General features: G+C 36.7%; 1 protein-coding gene across 1 annotated transcript in view; it reads right to left on the bottom strand.

The window, feature by feature from the left end:
* smim13 (small integral membrane protein 13) overlaps positions 1–482 on the bottom strand; it is a 5,574-nt gene extending 5,092 nt beyond the window's left edge. The window contains exon 1 of the mRNA XM_016477921.1: positions 334–482. The gene's annotated coding sequence lies outside the window, so the exon portion shown is untranslated. The remainder of the gene's footprint in view (positions 1–333) is intronic.
* Between the last annotated feature and the right edge of the window lie 8,755 nt (positions 483–9,237).

Genomic DNA, 9,237 nt, shown 5'->3' with positions numbered 1-9,237 from the left:
TTCTAGGTTCAGTATACTGGTGATCCGAAAACCGATGCAACCGGTTCTTGACTCGAGAACGAGAACCGCTCCAGCAGTGGGCGTGTACGTTCGTTATCCGGTTGCTCTGCTCGTGTTCATCTTCAGTTCTCTCTTCACAGCAGTTCAGTCAGTGTACTGTTTGACATGTTAAAAAAGTGAATAACTTAAGTAATTTGTGGATTAATGCTTACTGGAGACGCGAACCGTTTCAAATGATTCAGCCAGATTTGGTGAACTGGTTCAACCGGTTCACTAAGAAGAACCGGTTAAATCGAACGATTCGTTCGCGAACCGAACATCACTACAGTCTTCACGCCGAATCCCGCGGGGACGGAGGCCGGTAGCGCATGTCATGGAGAGTCTCAAATGTTCTCCTTATCTACATCATTGCGCCATTTACAGAGAAAAGAGAAGAGCGAGAAAACAGAGAACTCGAGCCTCAGTAACACACTCAATCCGAGGAGGACCCGGAAGCGCTCATACTTACCATTCCGCCGCGTGGACTTGTGGGAATCGTAGTGTCATGTACTTCTTTGATGTAATGGTGGCTGCCGAACCAACTCTTTTGTGTGTGTGTGTGTGTGTGTGTGTGTGCGCGCGCGCGCGCGCGTGTATTTGCCATTGACTAGATTGGAGAGTGAAACAGCATTAATAAGGAAGAGAAAAAATATAATAATGCATGTTTGGTGTCTCTTCTTTGCCACCTTTAATTGTGATGATTTTGGCTCACATTTAACAAAAACCCAACCCAAAGACTTAAACTACTTAAGTCTGTGTGCATTGAATTTATTTAATACACGAGTTTCACAATTTGAGTTGAATTACTGAAATGAACTTTTCCACGACATTCTAATTTATTGAGATGCACCTGTAGTTTGAACCTCTATACAACTGCATATATCAAGGTTATCATAGTTTGATTTATTTTAATGTAAACTTTTTACAGATCACTTCATGTTGTCAGGTGTAGATGAGAGAAAAAAAAGGCAAACATTTACGAAACACTGAAAAAAATATTTGAGCATTACATTTTTACATAATGATGTGTAATGATCAGTGGGCTTAACTTTTTACCGTCATTGTGTAGGCATGGGCATATATGGATAGAGTTTTTCAGTGAAAGACTGACCGGCATAAAAGTAGAAACGAGAGCCAGACTCCACATCATAAAAGGAGACCAGAACCTCCTCATAATCCACAAACACACTGACCCGCTGTGACTTCAACTGTACTCATATACAGACGCAGACACAAATCAGAACGAGCAATGTATTCATTCCCATTCCTCAGAGCCACATAGTCCAGTATTCATTTTTAGGACACAGTGTGATCTTTCCCTTCCTGTCAATGGATTCTCTGACCACTCCTAAAGTCCAGTCAGTCATTCCCTTTACCTGCACCTCAAAATAAATTCTCCCAGAAGAGAATCCCTCCTTTCCCAGGACATGTACACATCTATCAGATCTCTTTTTGTTGTCTCAGAGTTTCTGCCAAATGTTTCCATCTGTCACTTGTTTTCTATCATCAGACAGGATGCGATACGCATGAAATGTATCAGGATCTAGAGTCACATCCACTGGGAAAACAGAATATTAATCACAACTTCCCCCGACAAAGATTTTGTGATGATGTTTTAATATTAACGTTAAGATCAATGTTATCTAGTGTAGTTCATACAGCACACTGTACATGCATAGTACTGCATCCACTTCAGCTCCGTAGAGACACATGACAATAAAACATCATGAAATGTTTTGAAACTTGAAATTAAAGTCCAGCACCACTAAGCCCTTTGAACTTTAAGCCAGACATTTCAGACACACAAATTCTAATGAAGAACATGTTTGCGTCTTAAACAACTGATGCCTATCAATTTGATTTAATATTGGTTAATGTCTCATAGTTGTGGCTACAGGGATGAAGCTTCTAGTACAAGATGAATTTGAATTTGAAATTAGAGATAAAAAATTACCTGTCCTCTTTACCATCTGTGAGGTGCTGATAATGAGCCACAAACACATGATCACATACTTCTCTTATTTCAGCTTGACCTAGACTCATTCTTCATTACTGATATTAAAAGATAATAAATATATGTATCTGCACATACCAGTTTGTGTGAGTTTCTCATGTAGAGTTTCCTGCAGTTGAGTCAGAGCTCTCCTCAGAGTCTCCAGACTCTGATGAGTCTTCATACTGATCTCAGGCCAGTTCCTGGTGTTTGTAGGGCTGCACAGGGATGAGTAAATCTACAGCAGGAGAGAGGAGAAATCCTTCTATAAATGAGGCTGCAGGTGAGTTTCACAGTAAGAGCTCTGACACACCAAACACGACTTCAGGGCTTTCAGCTTTCTTTCCTCACAGATGTCACACAGAACTTCAGTTTTTTTCTTTTTTTCAATATATTTCTTTTTATAGTGGTCTACGATCTCTCGGAGTGTGGTATTAATCTTGAGATCAGGTCTTTGCTTGAATGTTTCTTTACAATATGGACAACTGCAGGTCTGGCTGTTGTCCCAGCACTTATTCAGACAGGTCTTGCAGAAGTTGTGTCCACATGGAGTGCTGACTGGATCAGTGAACACATCCAGACATATAGAGCACTGAAGCTCAGTCAGTGGACCACTGGATGACATTGCTGGAAAAAGAAATGATGAAGATAAATCACCTACACTACCTACAGCACAGACACACTTTAATTCATATCTTTAAAAACACTTGATCAAAAAGTTTCAGCTTAAATCATTACAATTTTAAAATGAAGGCTTGGGTATTGGAGTAATGAACTATAAAATGAACTGTTTGGCAAAGTTGGCAACCCTGTATGGCCTCGACTCGTAGAGAGTTTTGTTTTTGTTGGCACTGTTATTGAAGTTCTGGGATGGAGTGCAGAATTACTTTTTTGGTTATGTTCATTCAGGTGACAACACCATACTCTCAGATTCAAGTTTTAAGTTATAATTTTGAGAGATATCTTTTTGTTTTCAGTTGCACTATTCTCTCTTTAGAGAGAAATTGTTTGTATGACTTGCATCTCCAACCAGGATGCCAAGCCCCCACAACACAAGAAGAGTTATAACATGGAGACAGTCTGATAACACGGAGACAGTCAGAGATATTGTTGCAAATATGAAATGCCTGATAGAACCCATAAAGTCGAATATAGAACTGTACTTCTTTAATAAGTAAAATAATATTTTTCATATAAATAAAGTGAAAATCATTCAGGCACTAATTCATTTTTTACAGGTTATTGACTTACATGGAGGTTCATCTATACTCAGTCTTCTGTTTTCTCTTCCTTTTGTTGATGTTGATGAAGATTCTGCCATTGTTCTTCACCTCTTTTCAAGAAAAAATACATTGTTTTTGACAAAAAAAATATTGACCAATAAACTGACAAACAAACAATTAAGTGCATTTGCTTTAATAATTTTGATCATTCAAGTGTAAATTAAATCTGTTCTAACCGAGAAGGAAATTAAAGTGATAACTTCCATTAGAAACCATGTTCAGGACAATCTCAATTTCTGTCACTTACCTGTGAGTATCAGATGTGTCCACAAGCGTCTTTGAATTGCTCAATAAACATTCTGTTGTTTAAAGAGTTTGATCATCTCAGGCGCCCATATTTTTGTTGATCAAGTGAGTTTCACTTTCTCTGAATGTCTCACTGAACTACAGTGATGCCAGAGCTCCTCGGGACTAGTTTTTAGATACCAGTAGACTTTCTGTTGGGGAAAAATAGTTTGACGTACCCAAACTACAGGTATGTAGAACCTCAAACTGGCATGACACAGCTATATAAACCATAAGTGCTTTTCAAAGTTTTCAAAAAACAACTTTATCTTTAACTTTATCATCATTTTCCACACTTGTTCTGATACTCTGGCCTATGGAGGACGATATGGAGGACGAAACCTGCAAAAACAATAAATAAATAAATACACAAATAAATAAATAAATAAATATGCAAATAAATAAATACCTAACTATTTTCCTTTGATCACTCATTTATTTCTGAATGTAGTTCCACATTTATTTTTCCTCTGCGCAACATGCTAATGAGAGGGTGTCAACCATGGACTTGGTCGGGGTCATGTCATAGCTGGGGGCGCGGCTTTCCCGCTGAGAGGAAATGCATGGTGTTAATCCAGTATGGCCTATGTAAAGTCACTTTTTCCATTTAACAGAGCAAGATACATAAAAAAAACTGAGCTGTATTGTCCGTACAGTATCTGTGACAAGCCTTATGAAAAAGTGTAAGATAATAATCAGTCCCCTTGACTGATGAAGTTAATACGCATGCGCAGGCAAACGCTCAAGCGCGTCACACACGATCCGCCTACTCTTGCATAGTTGACACCCTCTCATTAGCATGTGGCGCAGAGGGGAAAAAAATGTGGTTTATTTGTGTATTTATTTATTTATTGTTTTTGCAGGTTTCGTCCTCCATACCTCAGTGGATCTGGCTTCATAATGAATCTGCTGCAGTTTTTTTTTTTTTTTGTGCTATTTTCCATAATTATCTGTAAACAACTGCTAACTGGAAATGTCTTAATGGAAATGGAAATATCTCCATCTATATTCATTCTCGCATCACATAGGATAAGAAGCATTTCCAAACGTCTCCAGTAGAGGCCGCCGTTCTCTCACAATGACTGCTCTTATCGGATGTGACGCGACCACTCCTGTTCTTGTGACTGTCTGGGATTTATTCTTTTTTTTTGACTGTCTGGGATTCTTGAAAGTTACTTTTAAGAACATGACGCATGGTTATTGTTGTTTACTCTAACTCTAGCACACAGGGAGTTGGCCAGATTTATTACTGTGATCTAATTTGGTTGAGTATCCATTAAAGTGAATTTCTTTGGCAGGTGAATGTTAAAACAACCCACTGTTTTACATCAAAGTCTAACATTTTTCACAATTCAACCTTGTGATAAAAGCAACATGTATATAACAAAGTTCTTCGCACAATTGTATACAGGCTATTTTATTTGTCCCATTATTTTATTCAAATTAAACACTGAGCACCTAAAACCATCTGAGGATGAATCAGTAGGCCGAAAAAATGTATAGGCTAATATATATTTGACATGACAGCATGTGGTAGCCTATCTGTTCGTGTTGACAAAACTTGAGTAACAAACAAATTTTTTGCTAAACATAAAATTAATCCAAATGAACTATATTCCTCACAGCCTCCTTTTCATTCCTGTCAAATATTAAATTGTTCTACCTTGTAGGGTCTATGTGACATTTGTTGCTTCAGGTTAATCCGTCAAAGCCGCTAATATTTAGCAAAGAGTTACAGATAAGAATCACAAATCTGAGCTTCTGACAGAATCGTTCACGTCTCTGTGCACTTGAGAAGGCCTGAATGACTCTTATTATTATCTTATCTACGGCTGTATACGTTTATTTGCTCTATTTGACAGCAGATTTTGATGACAATTAAGTACAAGATAAAATCTAGAAGCCACAAAAACGCCAGTGTTGTTTTCTGCAGACACGTGATCCTGTCGTCTGTTTGTTCTGCGCTGAGGCGAGCTCAGACTTGCATCCGTGTGCAGAAAATAAAGTCATGAGTCAATATTTGATTCACATCAGACCATTCTGAAGCCCAGTCCATAACAGGCAGGGCAGATCCACGTCTAAAGCTTGTGATGATCTGCAGATAGTAAATATCCTCGTTTGACACAAGTAATTGATGACGCGCACAATAATTCCAGGATAGTGAGAGCGAAAACACACACACACAAACAAACACACACACACACACACACACACACACGTTAGGTTTCTGTGAATTGTGGGGCCTCCATACCCTTCTATTACTTTTATACTGACCAAACAATATTTTCTATCCCCTAACCCTAAACCTATCCCTTACAGAAAACCTGTTTGTAGCCTATTGTTACACTTTCAGATCACAACTCATCATTTACTATTTTTACTTTTTTTTTTCCTTGTGGGGGACGCAGCAGGCTGGTCCCCACAATGTCAAAAATTTCAGGGTTTACTATCCTTGTGGGGACATTTGGTAATGTAGCATAAACAAGTACACCCTAAAAAATGCTGGGTTAAATATAACCCAGCGCTGGGTTAAAAAGGGACAAACCCAGCTATTGGGTTGTTTTGACCCAGCGGTTGGGTTCATTGTTTTGACCCAACCGCTGGGTCAAAACAACCCAATAGCTGGGTTTGTCCCTTTTTAACCCAGCGCTGGGTTATATTTAACCCAGCATTTTTTAGGGTGTACTTGTTTATGCTACATTACCAAATGTCCCCACAAGGATAGTAAACCCTGAAATTTTTGACATTGTGGGGACCAGCCTGCTGCGTCCCCCACAAGGAAAAAAAAAAGTAAAAATAATTAAAAAAGGGAAAAAAATACAAACACACACACACACACACACACACACACACACACACACACACACGTTGGTATATGTGGTTTACAGAGGTGTAAACTGTATTGCATTTTCTATCCCCTTACCCTCAATCTAGCCCTCACACAAAACCTTCTGCATTTTTAGATTTTCAAAACACACACATTTATAAAGATATAGATAGATATAGAAGTTATGTAATTGGTTTTATCAATACATTTTTACAAACTAATAGATCTTAATTGTGAAAGGATAAAAAAAATAAGTACTTAACACACTCACTCACTCAATGAATAAAAAGAACTAAAATAGCATTAGTGCAAGGTCTAAAAATCATGCATAAAAGTAATAATTAATATAAATGTAAAAATATGTTATTTTCTACTATTTATTTGATCAATTAAATTTTAAAGAAATAATAGTTCTGAATTAAAAGGTACATCAAGTACTTAACCAACCAATTTAACTAACTCAATTAATAAATAAATTAGTATTACTGCAAGGTCTAAAAATCATGCAAATCAAATAAATAAATAATATAAATATTTCAAAAAGACGTTTATGTCATGTCTTTGGTTTTATCAATTAGGCCTAATTAAAAAAAAATAGATCTGATTTAAAAGGTTTATCAAAAAATAAGTACTTAACTAACTGAATATACAAGTAACTAAAATAGTTGACATTTGGTTCAAAAGTTCTCCCAAAAGGCACTGTATAATTTTCACAAGACACCAGTTGAGACTTGTAGGCTAGTTAAAGTTTGGGACATTTTGTAACGCAGCAAACCAGGGGAAGCGAAACAGACAGTATAGTGTGTTCTACACCGTGGTATTTTCACTGCATTTTAGAGTTCCATCTTTCGGTGTATGACCCTAATAGCATGCAAAACAAATGTAAGATTACAGGTGAATTTCACAGTTTTGGGGAAATCCACTGACCATGCACACTAGAGGCATGATCTGAACCACAGAAAGATGCTGTATCAGACGTCACCACATGACGGTTGCTACTCCTGAAAGTAGCTTTGTTACATGATAATATTAATAAAAAGCATACTAAATTTAGTCCGGAAAATAACTCACATGCTGTTTTCCCTCTCATAAAACCTTTAGTTCCTCTGAAATCCTCACCCCCACAGACCACTTCCTCTGATAAAAATCTATCTATTAAGGACATCTACAGTGCTTCTCGTAGACTGTCTTTTCTGACGCCTGTGCTGCTGTGTGGTGTGGTTTGTATTTTTCCATTTGAAAATAAAAATGTAAAGCCAAATATTCAAGAAATCCCATAGAAAAGGCATTATTCTGTAATCTAACATGTTATTAAATAATGCATGGTTTTTCTAATTGGCCATTTCACCCTGAATTTGTTATATTACTTTTATGACATAAACAGTGTCATTCTATTATATCATTTTTTATAGTATTCATTAATTACATTTTTCAATATGAGTGCATGGTTTAACAAGTACGCAAAAAAGTATTAAATAATATCAATATTTTAAAAAGAACAAAAGCCAAGTACTAAATAACAAAACTATTTGAAAAAGATCTGTATTTCGTGTCATTGTTTTATCAATTCATTTAAAAAAATAAATAAAAAATTATAGAACTTTTATTTTGTGAATTTCACTACAACTATCCCTTGAGTTGTGAAGTAAAGTGAACAAAAGTAAAGTTGTCCTGTATGACTACAAAAAAAAAAATCCTTGTTTTTTTATGATTAATTTACTTACTTTTATGTAAAGCACCTTGAATTACCATTGTGTACGAAATGTGCTATATACATAAGCTTGCCTTGCCTTGCCTTACTAATGCCAATATTATGTTAATTAAAACCATTAGTTGTTCCGGTAGAAGAAGCATTTGCCCTTTCAATATGAAATCTCATTCCCTGCAAGTTAAAGGTTTCGGAAAACCCAAGAACTTCATATGTTGGTGGATTAGATCTCTACTAGGCTAATTATCATTGAGTCAAAATGCCTGTCATTAGGTTTCTATGGTTAGGTGGAGTGAAACCTGTCTACGGTAAATATAAGCATATACATAGGTGCTTTCTAGAAGGGAACAATGATTTTTGTGGAATGCATCTTTCAAAAATGAGGCCGCCGCCTGCAGCACGAAAGCTTCTAAAGGTCAGGTCTGCTCTTGCTTGTCATAAACGCACGTTCACTTAAGCAGAGGAACAACACAAGCAAGTCAACACTGTAAAAAATGACTGTGATTTTAACAGTAAAAGACTGTAAAAATGCTACAGTAAAAACCTGTTAATTGGTCATCAGTAACTTTCCATACTATATACGGTGAATAACTGTAATTACATTTAATGTAATTTTACAGTAAAATACTGTTAAAATTACGGTTTTTGGAAGTGAAAAAGAAAAAGTCATTGTATAATTTACAGTGAAAAACCATAAATTGACACTCCCAGAATTCCCTGCATGACACTTCATATTTTTTTTGTTTTTTCATTGAAATAACTATGTTTCTTCTTAGCTTTTTCTTATCAGTTGTGTACATTAGGGCTTTATCTTACATCTAATGTTGTTAAATTAATGTTTACTGCATTAATAATAATAATAATTCATTACATTTATATAGTGCTTTTCTAGGCACTCAAAGCACTTTACATTGTCAAGGGGTATCTCCTCATCCACCACCAGTGTGCAGCATCCACCTGGATGGGAGACCTCCAGGTGGATTATTAATGCCAGCAGCCATATCACCCTGCAGCCCAAGACTGGTTACCCACTGAAGCTAAGCAGGGCTGAGCCTGGTCAGTACCTGGATGGGAGACCTCCTGGGAAAACTAGGTTGCTGCT

The sequence above is a fragment of the Sinocyclocheilus anshuiensis genome, unplaced genomic scaffold (assembly GCF_001515605.1).
Source record: "Sinocyclocheilus anshuiensis isolate Anshui unplaced genomic scaffold, SAMN03320099.WGS_v1.1 scaffold1524, whole genome shotgun sequence".
NCBI classification, from domain to species: Eukaryota; Metazoa; Chordata; class Actinopteri; order Cypriniformes; family Cyprinidae; genus Sinocyclocheilus; species Sinocyclocheilus anshuiensis.
The sequence above is the reverse complement of the archived record's forward strand: the minus strand, read 5'-3'. Positions and strand labels throughout refer to the sequence as shown.